The following is a 12,399-nucleotide window of genomic DNA, read 5'->3' as shown; positions in this document are numbered from 1 at the left end:
CATAACAGTGAAAGCTAATTCCATGCTTCCTAATGATATCTCCTAATGGTGGCATGTACAGAGTGAACAGCAGTGGGTCCTAGTACTGAGCCTTGTGGTACGCCATACTGAACTTGTGATCGATAAGACATCTCTTCATTTACTGCTACAAACTGATAACGGTCAGATAAGTATGATTTAAACCATGCTAATGCAATTCCACTAAATCCTCGCAGATATAATTTCTTTCTGAAAAGGAACATAGTTGTGAAGATACCGCCTTTTCTAGTATCTTTGACAGAAAGGGTAGATTCGAGATCGGCCTGTAATTGACTAATTCTGTAGGATCAAGTTAAGTTTTTTAACAAGCGGTTTAATCATAGCCAGCTTAAAGGTTTTTGGTACGTATCCTAGAGACAAAGATGAATTGATGATAGTAAGAAGAGCATCTATGACCTCTGGAAGCATCTCTTTCAGTAGCTTAGTCGGTATAGGGTCTAACATACATGTTGTCGGTTTAGCGAATTCTTCCTCTCCTATAGCAATAAATGAATCGAATTTTTCCTTAGGGAGACTACAATGCTCTCCCTGATGCGATACTGTAGTAGACGGTTGCATAGTTATAATTTTGTCCCTGATATTATCAATCTTTTAAGTGAAGAAGTTCATAAAGTCATTACTGCTGTGTTGCTTGGAAATTTCTGGGCTTGAAGCTTTCTTTTTCGTTAGTTTCGCCACTGTTTCAAATAAATACCTAAGGTTTTGTTTATTTTCTTCTAATAGGGTTGAAAAATAAGCAGATCTAGCAGCTTTTAAGGCCTCTCTGTATGCAATCGAACTCTCTTTCCATGAAATGCGAAATACCTCTAGTTTTGTTTTCTTCCAGTTGCGCTCCATTTTTCTGGCTGCTCTCTTAAGTGCCTGAGTGTGCTCGTTGTACCACGGCGTTGGACTATATTCTTTAAAGGGATACTTCACCTCTGGAAAGATGAATGTGTATTTAAAATAGGTCATTTATGTAGAAGAAATGTGAAATTATTTTTGAATTTGGAGCTTTCTAGACTGAGAAAAGCCAGAAAATGTATTTTTGGCTTATGTGGATGAAAGACAACAACTCCCAGAATGCACTCGCTGCTGCGATCCATTCCTTCGGGGATATATCCATAATCGAACACGTCGCTGCTGCTGCGATCCATTCCTTCAGGGAAAGTTGCATGCATGTTTACTTTCTGCATGTTGCCTAACATCAGGCTGAAGCGGACATGAATCAGAGTGATTATAACTAGAGACTCACCGTCTGTCGGCTCGGACTTGATTGCATCTGTGTCTGGTGTTTCTTTAAACCAGTCATGACCTAAAATGTTCCTTAAGCTGATCCCTGACTCTCTGTCACGAAGTTTCCGAAGTAGATCCAGGCATTCTGTAAAAGTTTTCAGAAGAGAGCTGATTAGTCCTGTTTGATTCTGAGATATGTAGTTTATATAAGGTAATGTTGCTGTTACTATGGCATTCTCTGGATGCCCATGAACATTTATTCATTGCTAAACATTCACTTTCAATCCGCTGTTTTTTTCACATTTTGCTTATTTTTCATCAAGGTAATTTTACTGTCACTTGTGTAAGAGCTTTACATGTTTTCAAGCAATGCTATTTCCATTTCGTTCTTGTTTTTGGTCTCACCTTTGGACAAGCGTGTATTTTCTCCTACGAAACCATTTTCCTTCGACCATCCCCTTCAGCACTCTGTATAAGCCTTCATTTGTTGACATTAAAGGGGATAGTTCACTTTGAAATAAAATGTTGGTATGTTTTAGCTTACCTCAAGGGCATCCAAGATGTAGGTGTCTTTTTTTCCGCAGTAGTTTCAATATTGATATTTTTAGGTCAAACCGTTCTTGTCTGTCAGTCATATAATGCAGGTCGATGGTCACTGTCTCAAAGAGCATGCACAGAGTCCAAATTAAAACAATTCCCCATCGTCCAAATTAAAGGACAAATCCAGTGAAAAATGAACCTAGGGGTAATTAACACATGGTTACCGAGTCGATCGTTCCCTGGGGTGCGTTTTCATGATAATCGAATGTAAAGAGTTTTATTTATAAAAACAGATTAGCTCATAACACTAGTATATAGGGCAGAGAGTAAGTAAAAACACATCGCAAGTTAATACCACTAACAAGGCTCAAAATAGTCTCACACTAACACGGTATCATGATGAGGGTCCATACATGCAAACCGAAGCATTGAGAACTTTGTAAGTGTACAGACAGTTTAATAAGAAGATACTTTATAAAGACAGTACATTACGCGTTTACATGCAGGATCCATTTTGGAAAACAGTCTCGACTAATCGAGTCACGAACGCCGTGCTACGTTAGATTTCACTATGCGTAATTCCTATCGACCAGCTCACTTAGCGCGGCGTTCGTTGCTCGACTAGTCGAGACTGTTTTCCAAGATGGATCCTGCATGTAAACGCGTAATGTACTGTCTTTATAAAGTATCTTCTTATTAAACTGTCTGTACACTTACAAAGTTCTCAATGCTTCGGTTTGCATGTATGGACCCTCATCATGATACCGTGTTAGTGTGAGACTATTTTGAGCCTTGTTAGTGGTATTAACTTGCGATGTGTTTTTACTTACTCTCTGCCCTATATACTAGTGTTATGAGCTAATCTGTTTTTATAAATAAAACTCTTTACATTCGATTATCATGAAAACGCACCCCAGGGAACGATCGACTCGGTAACCATGTGTTAATTACCCCTAGGTTCATTTTTCACTGGATTTGTCCTTTAATTTGGACGATGGGGAATTGTTTTAATTTGGACTCTGTGCATGCTCTTTGAGACAGTGACCATCGACCTGCATTATATGACTGACAGACAAGAACGGTTTGACCTAAAAATATCAATATTGAAACTACTGCGGAAAAAAAGACACCTACATCTTGGATGCCCTTGAGGTAAGCTAAAACATACCAAAATTTAATTTCAAAGTGAACTATCCCTTTAAAGCGTCAATTCTCCACTCTGGTCTTGATGAAGAATCCCCTATTGCAGAAAGCAGGAAGGTTTCAGTTTTTAGTAAAACGCCCTTATTTCCTGTGCATAATAAATCAGTGACTTGTGCTCAAAAAGCAAACTCATGTATTTCACTAGCCCCGTTTACATGCACACTTTTTTGCTATTCCGATTGAGATCGTTCTGATTGACGGATTCCGGTTGACTGTATAAAGAGACGAGACGTAGGCTACTGGCAGATAAAATAAAAACAGGATTATGATATATGATTTGTCTGATTTCTTCAAGCGTTCATATTTACCATGTTTACTATGGTAATGGTTAGCGTGCATCGTGTTTTGCAACGGGTATAAATATTCCTACCTTATAAGGTGATCAGAATCCACATCGGATCACAAACAAAACATTATGTTAGCTGACAGAATTATCTGGCGCAAAACCAGGCATGTGCAGAAAGACGTACACTCAAAGTAATCGGATCAGCTCGTTTACATGGTGTAATCTTTAGTTTGATCGGTTCATGAAAAGGTTTATTCCACCCCCTTCAATCCGACTGAAATTTCAATCGGTTTGAGCATTTTTATTCCGATTGAGGTGCTGACATGGAGCATTTTCATTCTGATTGGACTTTTAAACTGGTTATAATCGGAATACAATGCTACATGTAAACGGGGCTAATGAAACAAAAGTTGTGCATGTAGACAATATAATGGCGACTGCAGAAAGCAAAAGCCGAATCCCGGACATTTTAGACGATCTCGACGGCCGGACATGTCTGGGAAAAAGAGGATGGTAACCCCTAATACTCAGCTTTCTCCACAGAACAAGAGCCTGCTAGCTTAGCTTCCAAAGAAAGACGGCTGACACTATTTGTACATTCTGTGTACAACTGAAAAATGCTCAAAATTCACCAAAAAATTATTGTATAATGTGTACATGTGTATCTGAATGCACACTGAAGAGAACTGACTTTAGCAAAATGACTATTTTTGCGTCATCAGAGGATTTTTTCCAGACAAAAAATACATAAATCTCTGGTGTCAGGGGGATATGAGGGAGGGAAGCACGTTAATTCGAAAATACTACAGGTTGTCTACTAATACAAAGCTTAATGCTAAATCCTGAAGTATCCCTTTAAGTGACAATTTCTTCTTATTCTCTAAATTAAGAAAAAAGATAAGAATATTTTATATTCCCAAAAACTTTAATATTTGAGGACTTTTAAAGAATTTTTCAAGAATTGTACTGAGGAACATTCTTACGAACTTCTCAATATTTACCTTTCTTTATTTTCTTAAGAATTTTCTTAAAATGTTCATGAATTCGACCCCAGAACATCTCTCCTCCTTCTTCTCCTCCTCCTCCTTCTTCTTCTCCTCCTCCTTGTTCTCCTCCTTCTTCTTCTCCTCCTCCTTCTTCTTCCCCTTCTTCTCCTCCTTCTTCTTCTCCTCCTCCTCCTTCTTCTTCTCCTCCTTCTTCTTCTTCTCCTCCTTGTTCTCCTCCTCCTCCTTCTTCTTCTCCTCCTCCTTCTTCTTCCCCTTCTTCTCCTCCTTCTTCTTCTCCTCCTCCTCCTTCTTCTTCTCCTCCTTCTTCTTCTTCTCCTCCTCCTTCTTCTCCTCCTCCTCTTTCTTCTTCTCCTCCTCCTTCTTCTTCTTCTCCTCCTTCTTCTTCTCCTCCTCCTCCTTCTCCTCCTTCTTCTTCTTCTCCTCCTTCTTCTTCTCCTCCTTCTTCTTCTCCTCCTCCTTCTTCTTCTCCTCCTTCTTCTTCTTCTCCTCCTTCTTCTTCTCCTCCTCCTTCTTCTTCTCCTCCTTCTTCTCCTCCTTCTTCTTCTCCTTCTCCTCCTTCTTCTTCTCCTCCTCCTTCTTCTTCTCCTCCTTCTTCTCCTCCTTCTTCTTCTCCTTCTCCTCCTTCTTCTTCTCCTCCTCCTCCTTCTTCTTCTCCTCCTCCTTCTTCTTCTCCTCCTCCTCCTTCTTCTTCTTCTCCTCCTCCTTCTTCTTCTTCTCCTCCTCCTCCTTCTTCTTCTCCTCCTCCTCCTTTTTCTTCTTCTCCTCCTCCTCCTTCTTCTTCTTCTCCTCCTCCTTCTTCTTCTTCTCCTCCTCCTTCTTCTTCTCCTCCTCCTCCTTCTTCTTACTCGAGTCTGTGTACTCGATCAGATACTCGGGGTAGATCTGGTGATTTTCGAACACGACGAATATAGACGGGTCGTAGACGTCGTTTACACAGCTGTCGTAGAACACGATGTCTCCTCCGTATCTGGACGGGGGCCGCAGATAACAGGAGTATCCTTTAGTGTAGGCGCCGAGCAGGACCCGACACATAAACATGGAGCGCGTGTCCGAGTATCCGGTGTAGGAGTGTGAGTATTTCGGATCACTGGCAAAATAAGTCCCTGTGAAAACAGATGAAGAAAACTCAGGGATTTACCTCTCCTCCGTCCCTCGGGTCATTGTGGCCCGGAACTCATTTTTTACAAATTGAGCGTTCATCAGAGGGGTTCAGGACTTGTGTCGCACTTGAACCAAGAATACACCAAAACAATTTTTTTTTAAATCATTCGAGGAGTTTTGTGGTTGAAATGAAAAACAGTAACAAATCCTTCTCTCGCGGCTCAATTTGCCCCCTTAGGAATAAATGAATGCGAGGAATGCTTCAGTTCACATAGAAAAACTGAAAAATGCAAAAAATTCACCAAAAAATGATTGTATAATGTGTACATGTGTATCTGAATGCACACTGAAGAAAAACTGACTTTAGGACCCAGAGGAACAGCTCATATGGAGCTATAAGGCCATCTAGAGTCACGAAATATCATGTTATATTATAATTTTTCCACAAGAGGTCGACAAAGATATTTAGAGCTGAATTAAAAGGGTTATGCATGAAATTGTGAGTTATTTTGAATTTAAGTTGAAAGAATGTGAGGAATTTGCTTAAATTACTATTTATTTATTTATTTATTATTTATTGATCAAATCTAGTCATTTAAAGGTAAATAAAATAAAAATAAAAATGTTAAAAAAATCTCAACAAAAATTTACAATAAAAAATAGAAAAGCTATTATTAAAATGAAATAAAATAAGCTTTCTGGACAAAAAAAATGAAAAAAGTATAATTTTAGGGCTTCGGGTCACTTTGACCCGCGAGGGAAAGATGTGTTATAAAGTGCGAGGGAAGGATGAAGGTTAAAGGAATAGTGCGAATTCTGTCATCAGGGAACGTTCTCCGACATGGAACGAGGCCGAGTGAACTATGACAGAACCTGTTGTATTGTTGTTTATTAACTTCACCTCTCCCATAGGCTGCTCCGTGCGTCCCGCTGATCCTACTGTCGAAGTTGTTCCAGCTGATGGCGTTGACGTTCTTGCAGTTGGTGCCGTGGAAGAGATACTTCTCGGACACGTCTTGGCCTCTGGCTCTCTTCTTCATGTAGTCCTTCTTCCTGAAAGGGTCAAAACCGTCAGTCGTACTGCGATTCATCAAAGGCGCTGTTTACACCACACCAGTTTCAAATAAAAATGTAAAACTTTTTATGCGTGTTGGCCGTTCGTTTGCACGACTACAGAGTTTTGTGTGCCTGAAAACGCAAACTTTTGAAAACGGGTTTAAAGTGCATGCGAATCTCTGAAGACGATGATGTCACGCACATGCGTATCACATGTTCAGTCTATAGCGTTTCATTTGTTTTCTTTATTTTTACGCGTATTATTAATTTATATATTACACTGTATATTTTCTTTTCCTATTTGTTGTAGTCCATCCACCTTATTCCTGACAACCTCACTGCGTTTTGAATTATGGGAGGCACTTCCGGTTTGAGGAACTTCCATTCAAAAAGGCTGAAACTAATCATTTTAAATCATAAGGTTGCCCTACAAATAAAGCTGATCGTCAGTGTGACTGGATGATCTGTCAGTTTCCCTTCATGATTTATTTTCAGAGATCATGAGAATAACGTTATACTTGTTATTTTAACGTGACGTTATAACTACGGCAAGAGCTCTTTTCAGTCGCTGCTTTCTTTTTTCCCTTTGCAATCCGCTGTAAAAGTATGAAAAAGGACAACATATCCCGCACATTTGTGGTCTGTTCTCCTGATTTAATTTACGATATATTGCATTAATAATTCACTGGATTGCACGAAGAATCTCTCGTTGTTCTCCTCAAATCCTCACGTCTCTTTCCAGGTTTGTTTTCACAGGTAAATGCAATTTATAATCAGTCAAAATGACGGAAATCACTTTGAAATAGTGTCACGTAATGCTGAAGTTAATGAACATTTTTGATTAAGGCAACATAAGTTACATAATACAGATATATTACTAGGGATGTCCCGATACCACTTTTTCACTTCCGATACGATACCGATGCTGCAGCTTTGGCTATTTGCCGATACCGATATCAATCCGATATTTTTATTTTATTCTTGAACTAAAACTACTAATAATAAAATATATGGAAGCACTTTGCTCAATTAGCCACATAAGAACATCTCACTCAAATGGAGAACAAATGCTTCTCCAGTATATAGTCCACAACAACAGTTGATAATGAAAGACTGCCACCCTTTATTCAAAAGACCTTGAGATATGTTTGGTAACCTGAATGAATTTAAAATTAATTTGCTATATTTCAGATCAATATATTTGTTTCCTTAAAATTTTAATTAACTTTAACTTTATTCTCATCTGAATTATAAATAATTTATTTCTGTATAAAATAATACTAGTACTTTTAAAAACACATTTGATTTTCTTTTTTATTCAATGTAGAATGTGTAACTTAAAAACAAACAGATTAGTCTGTTTTAGGACAAGAAATGAAAACCAATGCAATATGATGAATGTCCAAAAGATTAGATCATTTTTGCTTTTAAACAGCGTGTGTGTGTGTGTGTGTGTGTGTGTGTGTGTGTGTGTGTGTGTGTGTGTGTGTGTGTGTGTGTGTGTGTGTGTGTGTGTGTGTGTGTGTGTGTGTGTGTGTGTGTGATTTTGGTTGGGTGACAGTTACAGTTTGACAATAGTTTACAGTTTGACAAAAGCACAATGTTGTGTTTTACACAAATAAGTAGGCTTAAAGGAACACTCCACCTTTTTTTGAAATAGGGCTTATTCACATTCTTTCATACATTTAGATAGGTGGGCAAATGCATTTTTGTCTCAGTGCATGCATTGTTTTAGTTTGACAGGGTCGGCGCTAGCTTAGCTTAGCACAATGAATGGAATCCTTTGTTGCCAGCTAGCATGTCCTGAGTAAAAGTGAAAAAACAAAAAACAAAAAAAACCCACGTAATTACTTCTTGTGGCCTGCGTATTCACAACGAGTACAAATAGCGATCCAGATTAACACTAGGCGATTTCCTAGGCCGATATTGACTTGGGACTATATTATGGGGAAGCACAGGCGAAGCACAGCAACTTAGGCGAAGCACTGCTACTTGGGCGCAGAGATATCACGCAACACATGAAATCCCACGACTTCCGTCAACATACCAGTGTGCATTGCAACGAGTCAAAACACAGAAGAAGAAGAACAACACGCGTGACCTGCACCGAGTGTCTTCGCTTTTGGATTGTTTATTTTGAGAAGTTACGGTTATAGCAAAGATGGTAATTACCTGCGTAGCAAAAGTTGTGAAAACAAGCAAAGGATATACACGAATGTAATGTTTCACAGAAACACTTTTTGCAGTTTTAATGATGTCCTGTAGGAAAATGACGGAGTATGTTTCCACTGTTCGATCACACACACACACACTCCAGCATTGCAATCTTGACATCGCAGCCTGTTCATTTTGCTGCGTTCACACCAAACGCGAATAGAGCGTCAAATTCGCGTCTATCGCGTCTAGTGCGATGTTTGAACAGTTTGAATCCATTCGCGCGTCCAAAGCGAATAGGACGCGCCGCACGCGTATAATGATAAAGTGAGCGTTTGAAGCGATATAGACGCGCATTCAGAGCTAAGGCGGGGCTACAGATTAGGTGTCCCTAAAGAACCCGCATATGCGCGTATCTAACAGTCACGTTATTTCCGTATTACATTAATGTGCACGTGAGTTTTATTTATTTTTATATCGTGTATTCTCTGTGTAAATCCATGCACCGAACGTACGTTCAGTACGAATACGTACCGTTCCACCCCTAATGGGTATCGGATCGGATCATTTTTTTTCTCCCCTCCGATATCCGATCTAGCGTTTTGGGCCAGTATCGGCACGATACCGATGCCGTGGATCGGATCGGGACATCCCTATATATTACTATATATTACGCACTTTTGGGGTTATTTGGTCTGTTGAAATACCTTGTTGATGCTTTTACACTTTTAAATTTCCTTTTAATGTTGGATGGTTGAAGGGTGAGTAGATTAATGTCATCTCATTGTGACACTTCTTTAACGTATTGCGTTCATAGAGCGAGAGTTTCACTGATTGTTTACAGTTTAACAGAAGTTACACCCATAATTCGCGCAAAGCATCATGGGGTGCAGGAATAATGTGGATATTAGTTTAATATTTTTACACTATATGTTGTATTATTGTCATGTTTATTATTTGTATGTGACTGGCATACAATAAAAAAAAAAATCATTTTTTAGATAAAAAAAAATATTTTTTAAATCTATAGTGTTTCATCGCCATCTACTGGCCTGGCAGCAGAATGCAGCGTTTTTAGTCGTTTTCACAGATTCGGGTGAATGTGGATCGTTTTGACAATGATGTCGTCAGTATGTGGAAAACTCAAAGGAAATACTTCTCCGTTTTAAGCGTATCGTCGTGTCGTGTAAGCGTACCCTTAGAATGGTGAGTGCATGTCTTGTGGACTTACCACTCATACCCTTCCCATAATGCTCTGTTCTGGATCCTGTAAATCTTCAGAATGCTGAAGTCTTTCATGGTGCAATGGAACCGTTCACTGATTTCGATGAATTCACTTGACGTGCTCTGCAGCGACACTCTCTGCGAAGAAACAGCACAGGATAACATCCACATGTTGAACAAATCAATGTCATTGTGAAGGAATCAGAAAATCTGCGCTCACCTTGTATCCGATTTCAGGAGTCACAGCTTTATCCCAGTGTTCCGGCAGAGCCTTTAAATTGTTCAATGTCCTGAAAACAGATGTGAAGAGTGTTCTGTCATACACATTTTTTAGAACGTTTTTGAGAGAGAATGAGTCTGAGCCCAGGAGTATTTTCTTACATTGGCTTGGGCTTGGGTGTTCGTACATCAGCTGACGACACAAATTTGGGACGACGTGTGACGAGTTTTTTGGCTAAGTTGAATTTGTTTTTCTGGATCATATCTGAAGAGCAAGATCAGTCAAGATGGCATTAAGACGACAGTCATCGTATTCATCCTTAATGTCTTATAGAGCTGCGTGAAGAGCTTCAAGACCACTACCAGTCAGATAATGTTCCCATGGTGACAAATTAACAAGTTACAAATCACGTGACGCATTACAAGTAACGTGCATTACATAATCAGTTTACTTTATCGCTGCAACTTTATAAATGTACACATAAATATTTTAGTTACTTGTTTAATTATATACTTATTAAATATTTAAGTTACTTAAAAAAGTAATGCATTACTTTTTATTTTAATTAATTTGCTTTAACACTTTATTAAGTACTGAATTAAAACATTACTTAAAAAAAAAAAAAAAGAGTTGTACGGTAGCTAATATAAAAATGAAACAAAGTATGTCATTTTTTAAGGGAGTAATGGAATATTGTAACGCATTTCTTTTAGAAGTAACTTTCTCCAACACTGCTCACACTGCTCGTCTGTATCATTGAGCCCTGAATGGTAAAGGTGATTTTTTAGGTTACCCTGGAAGCTGAGGGTGTAGGTCTGTGATCCGGCTGTGAACTTCACCACAGCACTGCTATCAGCCTGATACTTCTGCTCAAGTTCAGCACTAGAGATGGAGGACAAGCTGAGACCCCCCTCCTGATGAAGAAAATATAACATCATAACGAGTGAAGTAACAGATTAAAAGTAACGTGCATTACGTAATCAGATTACTTCTGTGATATAATGAGTAAAGTAACGCATTACAAGTAACATGCATTACATAATCAGATTACTTGTAATGCGTTACTTTACATGTTACATCACAGAAATAATCTGATTACATAATGCATGTTACTTATGATGTAACGAGTAAAGTAACGCATTACAAGTAACATGCATTACATAATCAGATTACTTCTGTGATGTAACGAGTAAAGTAACACATTACAAGTAACATGCATTACATAATCAGATTACTTCTGTGATGTAACGAGTAAAGTAACACATTACAAGTAACAAGTAAAAATACAGTTTTATTACGCCAACACAACAGGCACTAACCGCTGTAGAATACGGGATCCAGATTCCATTCTCCTCCTTCCAGTACCAAAGCCACTCAGTGGACAGAAAGGTGGGCTGGACCACTGACGACACTGTGGACAGACGCCGCACACTGTGAGGGCCTTGGGTCATCGTATCAAAATTAATTTGGTTGATTCCAGAGCTTTGATAGAGAGAGAAACAGTCAAAACACTCGACAAACCACACATTAGTTAATACACTGACTGAATAGACAGCTTTATTATTGTGTATAGCAACACACTAAAACCAATGCAAACACCTCAGCAATTGAATAGCAACCACTTTCAGCATCCTAGCAATTCAATGATTTCATCCTCATGTGCTTTCATCACCCACCTGTATATTCTTTTAGGATCACAGTAATCTTTCTCAATGACCTCATTGTCAGGAAGTGCTTTCCATTTGAATCCTTCCTTAACTTCCCATTTATAGGGCAACTCGGAATGCTCCTTATAACATGAGTCTGGAAAACAAGAGTGCAGTTCAGTTCACAATACACACGACTCTATGAATCACATAAGCACAGAGTTATGGGGCTCTTACCACCGTGCTTGCAGAATCCTTCGATGAAATCCATGCAGATCTCAGTTTTCTCTAAGAGAAGAGACACACACACACACACACGTCACTCACCACATTATAAGCATCTTTTAAGCTGAATATTGCATTCTCATATTTAAAGGATTCGTTCACTTCAGAATTAAAATCTCCTGATAATTTACTCAAACACACGTCATCCAAGATGTTCATGTCTTTCTTTTTTCAGTTGAAAAGATATTAAGGTTTTTGAGGAAAACATTCCAGGATTTTTCTCCATATAGTGACTTCAATGGAGTCCAACGGGTTCTACACGATCCAGCCGAGGAATAAGAGTCTTATCTAGACAAACTAGCGGACATTTTATAAAACAAATAAACATTTATATACTTTTTAACCTGGTCTTGCACTAGCTGTGATGCGACACACATTACGTAATCAGGTTGAAAGGTCACGTGTGACGTAGGCGGAAGAACA

General features: G+C 38.8%; 1 long non-coding RNA gene across 1 annotated transcript in view; it reads right to left on the bottom strand.

The window, feature by feature from the left end:
- Positions 1-7,746, bottom strand: part of LOC309485392 — a 111,066-nt gene extending 103,320 nt beyond the window's left edge. Inside the window, exon 1 of the long non-coding RNA XR_014201165.1 lies at positions 6,782-7,746. This is a non-coding gene — a long non-coding RNA (uncharacterized lncRNA). The remainder of the gene's footprint in view (positions 1-6,781) is intronic.
- Positions 7,747-12,399: the final 4,653 nt, after the last annotated feature.

Source organism: Leuciscus leuciscus, assembly GCF_965113295.1.
Source record: "Leuciscus leuciscus genome assembly, chromosome: 21".
In the NCBI taxonomy this organism is placed as follows: Eukaryota; Metazoa; Chordata; class Actinopteri; order Cypriniformes; family Leuciscidae; genus Leuciscus; species Leuciscus leuciscus.
This window is presented reverse-complemented; position numbering and strand designations above follow the sequence as displayed.